The sequence below is a fragment of the Heterodontus francisci genome, chromosome 1 (assembly GCF_036365525.1).
Source record: "Heterodontus francisci isolate sHetFra1 chromosome 1, sHetFra1.hap1, whole genome shotgun sequence".
Lineage (NCBI taxonomy): Eukaryota > Metazoa > Chordata > Chondrichthyes > Heterodontiformes > Heterodontidae > Heterodontus > Heterodontus francisci.
This window is the reverse complement of record NC_090371.1, coordinates 274,241,729-274,247,454: the sequence shown is the minus strand read 5'-3', so window position 1 is coordinate 274,247,454 and position 5,726 is coordinate 274,241,729.

The window sequence follows — 5,726 nt, the reverse complement described above, 5'->3', positions numbered from 1 at the left end:
CTGAGGATCGATATGCACTGGAGGCAAAATCAACAGGCAGGTGCGGTCCACGTAGAGGCCCCCGGTCGTGAGTAGCAGCCCCTAAGGGGAACTCGCCATGACAGGTCACCACACATCTACAGGCCCCACATGACATGCCAGTGGATGTCGGAGCACCAGTGTCAGAGGCGATTGCGCATGGAGAGGGTGGTGACACTATGCCCTGCTCAACAATGACCTGCAGCCCACGGGCTTCGGTGAACATCCCCTGCCTGCGGTCCTCATAGTGGCAGCGGCTCTTAAGCTTGACGCCTATGCAGCATTTCAGGGGCCCACCAGAGACCTTTGTTGGGTCACACAGTCAGCAGTGCACCGCTGCATCAGGGAGGTCACCGATGCCCTGCACCAGAGTGCCAGTGAGTATGTCTGGTTTAGGACAGACCCTAACAGCCAGGTCCAGAGGGCCATCGGTTTTGGCACCATTGCCGGATAACCAAAGGTTTGAGGGTTCATAGACTGCACCCATGTGGCCATCAAGCCTCCCGCCAGGCTACCACCTGCAGACATCACCATTAAAGGAATCCTCTCAATCTAGGTCCAGCTGGTATGTGATCATCGGAGATGCTTCATGCAAATCTGTGCCCGCTTCTCAGGCAGCTGCGATGACACCTGGATACTGCGCCAGTCCCAGCTGCCACTGCTGTTCACTGAACTGGCTCAGATGGAGGGATGGCTTCTTGGAGACAGGAGTTCCTGCTATCAGTGACAGACCCCACCACTGCTGCGGAGGAGAGATACAACGCCAGCCACTGAGCTACAAGAGCCACCATTGAGCATGCGATCGGTATGCTGAAAACATGCTTCCAATGCCTGGATAGATAGGGTGGTGATCTGTACTATGGGCCGAAAAGGCCAGCTCCTTTCTTTGCTGCTTGCTATGCTCTGCACAACTATGCACTCAATAGGGGGCGGGCATGGCATGTTGATGGGAGACGTCAACAGGATTCCTCCCTGGACTATGAGGACGCTGAGGACCTACAACAGGAAAGACGCATGCGAGGGCAGATGGCACCCAGGCTCCGCATGCAGGGCTAGCAGCGGACTAGGAATGTATGGCAGTGGCTTATTAGACAAAGACTCTCTGCTCCATAGGAACCAACATGAGCTCTGCAAGCCACACTTCACCCTAGCTCACCTAGTATGCAGCAGTCCACATCTGCAGCATCCCTGTGTAAACCACCAGAGGCAGCAGCTGTCTGAGCCAATGTCCATGTCACTGCATCCATGGAGATGCCCATAAGTAATGGTGGCATGGCAATGATGTTATTGCATACATTGGCTTTCCTGAAGGGCCAACAGTGCAAAGGGATGTAACTTTGGGGCTACATGCTGACCAAGTTCACAGACCTGAAAGTTAACTCTGCTTCTCTCCCCACAGATGCTGCCAGACCTGCTGTTTTGTCAGCACTTTCTGCTTTTCTGCCAGATTGACAGCAGCCCCATACTTCAATAGTGAGGTAAGTATTTCTTTGGCAGCTGTCAGGAAGCAGGTGCGGGAGCGCTTTAAATAGGGTCCCAGCACCTGCTACACAGCTGACAAAAGGTCCCTCACTGTGCCGGATGTCCCGCCTCGCTCCACGTAATATGGAGGGGCAGCGTGTCTCAGTGATGCTAATGAGCCCCCACGCATAATATTGCGGGGGCTCTGCAGCAGCCACTCAGTGCGGGCAGGCCACCGACTCAAAGCACACCGCCGCAATGTGTGGTGCACTAATTAAATTCAGCCCTTATATTCTGTCATTTTTATATACTTTGATTTTATATTATTATTTAGAGGTGAATAGAAAATCCTATGGCAACTTGGGAACTAGAATTGGTTAGATGAAAGGTGCTTCTCTGCAGTACAGGCTGAGCAACCAGGAGATTTAGCTCTGAGCTGCAGGAATGCCACCAACAGTTGGAGAGTATAATTGCAGCGTGACCAGTTGATGATCCATCTCGGCTCCTCCTGATGTCCCCAGCATCATAGATGCCAGACTTCAGCCAATTCGATTCACTCCGTGTGATATCAAGAAACGACTGAAGGCACTGGACACTGCAAAAGCTATGGGCCCTAACAATATTCCGGCAATAGTACTGAAGACCTGTGCTCCAGAACTTGCTGCGCCCCTAGCCAAGCTGTTCCAGTACAGCTACAACACTGGCATCTACCCTGCAATGTGGAAGATTACCCAGGTATGTCCTGTACACAAAAAGCAGGACAAATCCAACTCGGCCAATTACCGCACCATCAGCCTACTCTCAATCATCAGTAAAGTGATGGAAGGTGTCATCAACAGTGCCATCAAGCAGCACTTGCTTAGCAATAACCTGCTCAGTGATGCTCAGTTTGGGTTCCGCCAGGGCCACTCAGCTCCTGACCTCATTACAGCCTTGGTTCAAACATGGACAAAAGGCTGAACTCAAGAGGTGAGGTGAGAGTGACTGCCCTTGACATCAAGGCAGCATTTGACCAAGTATGGAATCAAGCAGCCTTAGCAAAACTAAGGTCAATGGGAATCAGGGGGAAAACCCTCCGCTGGCTGGAGTCATACCTAGCGCAAAGGAAGATGGTTGTGGTGGTTGGAGACCATCTTCAGCTGCTTCATCAAACATAAGGTCAGAAGTGGGGATGTTCGCTGATGATTGCACAATGTTCAGCACCATTCGTGACTCCTCAGATACTGAAGCAGTCCATGTAGAAATGCAGCAAGAACTGGACAATATCCAGGCTTGGGCTGATAAGTGGCAATAACATTTGCACCACACAAGAGAGAATCTAACCATCTCCCCTTGACATTCAATGGCATTACCATCGCTGAATCCCCCACTATCAACATCCTAGGGGCTACCATTGACCAGAAACTGAACTGGAGTAGCCATATAAATACCGTGGCTACAAGAGCAAGTCAGAGGCTAGGAACCCTGAGGTGAGTAACTCACCTCCTGACTCCCCAAAGCCTGTCCAGCATCTACAAGGCACAAGTCAGGAGTGTGATGGAATACTCTCCACTTGCCTGGATGGGTGCAGCTCCAACAATACTCAAGAAGCTCGACACCATCCAGGACAAAGCAGCCTGCTTGGTTGGCACACCATATACAAACATTCACTCCCTCCACCACCGACGCACAGTGGCAGCAGTGTGTACCATCTACAAGATTCACTGCAGCGGTGCACCAAGGCTCCTTAGACAGCACCTTCCAAACCCGCGACCTCTACCAACTAGAAGGACAAGGGCAGCAAATGCATGGGAACACCACCACCTGCAAGTTCCCTTCCAAGTCACACACCATCCTGACTTGGAACTATATCGCCATTCCTTCACTGTCGCTGGGTCAAAATCCTGGAACTCCCTTCCTAACAGCACTGTGGGTCTACCTACCCCAAAAGGATTGCAGCGGTTCAAGAAGGCAGCTCACCACCACCTTCTCAAGGGCAATTAGGGATGGGCAATAAATGCTGGCATAGCAGTGATGCCCACATCCCATGAATGAATAAAAAAAAACATTGGCAGTTTCCATTATAAATGTGGATATAAAAAATTATCATGGAAAAATTGATTGAAACTTCATGCAGACAGAAGATTTCTAATATATTAATGACAGGTGCATATATCAGATTAGGCTCACAGCTCACAATAAGTCATGATGCAAAAGTTTGGAACTTTGAGTTTTAACTGTTGAGCACTAGATTTGCAAGATTACCATCATAAAATTGAATGACCTGTATTGTGAATGTTTTGTATAAAGGGTAACATAATATTTTATCACCACATGCTGAATTGCTGTGAACTTGTAGCTCTACTGACATAGTTTGCAAAGCTGTAAGAGGCCTATGTGATGAAATTACCACAGGCCACTGGCTCAAAAGGGATATATAAAGATTGGAGAATAAGCTTACCATCCCATAATATAAATCTGATGAAGGGTCTTAACTCCTCAGTGTTTTCTCCACAGATGCTGGCTGACCTGCTGAGTGATTCCAAAATTTTCCATTTTTGGCCCAGTCTTTCAGGCCTCTTAGCCAGGAGGTGGTGTCCCCAATGGATTTACAAAGGAACTGTAGGCTGGAATGGAAACTAAGTAGAGCTGGAAGTAAACGATCTCAAGAAGACAAGTATTACAAGGAAGGTAAGCTGATCATAATATTTCAATTTATGGCTGCCAGGTCCTTCACAAGTCGACCTTAAGCTGGGCAGAGGTACTGTTGTCATTGGTAAAGGATAATTTAACAGCTTTCAGAGTGTGGATATAACAGTGGGAGAGATGCCGCAATGATAATGACAGAAATTATCCCACCACCCATTTCTGGTGAACAGCTAAGCAAGACTGCCTGGAATCATAGGAACGTGCGAAAACAACGACAAAAACAAAGAAGACTACCTGGTCCATCAGGCTTGCTCTGTACAGTCGTGATGCCTGAAGTGATTAGACTCCCCCTACCCACCAGCAGCTGTGCAATTTCCTGGGAGAGGCAAAAAAAAGATAAAACCCAAGGCCAATTAAGGAAAATAAAAATCTTGGAAATTCTTCTCTGATCCCCTTAGGCATGCGACACTAGTCCAGGAGACTACATTGACCATGCTTATATTACCCAGTATTTCACCCACCTTTAATAAGATGGTCTTCTGCCCAGCCAGCAACTGCTTCAGTTCTCTACATTAAAGGCACTAGATAATGGTAAATTGTTGTTGTTATATGCAATGGAATTTGTTGCAGAGACATTAGTCAGCATATTTTAAACAGCTAACATCTCTGTTAATATAGCAGAGAGAAGAATTTCATAAGAACAGGTTGTGTTGAAGCGCTGGTGTCCCATGGTGCAATGTCAGGACCTGGACTTGTATAATATAGAATCAGAATGATACAACACAAAAGGAGGCTGTTCGGCCCATCATGCCTGTGTTGTCTCTATAAAACAGCTATCCAATTAGTCCCATTCCCCATAGATCTGAACGTTTTTCCCCATCCACTATTTATCCAATTCCCTTTTGAGAGTTAATATTGCATCGTCTTCCACCAGTCTTTCAGGTTCCAGATCAGAACAACATGCTGTGTAAAACAATTTCTCCTCATCTTTCCTCTTGATACTTCTGTCAATTATCTTAAATCTGTGTCCTCCGGAATACCGAACCTTCTCCCACTGGAAACAGTTTCTTCTTATTTACTCTATCAAAACCCTTAATGATTTTGAACACCTCTATTAAATCTCCCTTTAACCTTCTCTGCTCTAAGTAGAACAATCCCAGCTTCTCCAGTCTCTACACATAACTGAAGTCCATCATTTTTGATACCATCTGGTAAATCCATTCTCTACCCTTCCGAAGACCTTGACATCTTTCCTTAAGTGTGGCACCCAGAAGTGTTCACAGCTGACCAGTGACTTATAAAGGTTGGCGTAGGTTCCTTGCTTTTGTAAGCCATGCGTTTATTAATAAAGCCAAATAACTCGCTTTTTTAACAGCCTTCTCAAATTGGCTTGCCACCTTCAAAGGTTCGTCTACATACAGCTCAGGTCTCTTTCTGTTCCCACGCCTCCTTGAAAATTGTACCATTTTGTTGATATTGTCTCTCCTCATTCTTCCTACCAAAATGCATTACTTTACACTTCTCTGCATTAAATTGCATCTGCCATGTGTCTGCCCATTTCACCAGTCTGTCTATGTCCTCCTGAAGTCTGTGACTATCCCCCCCTCACTGTTTACTCA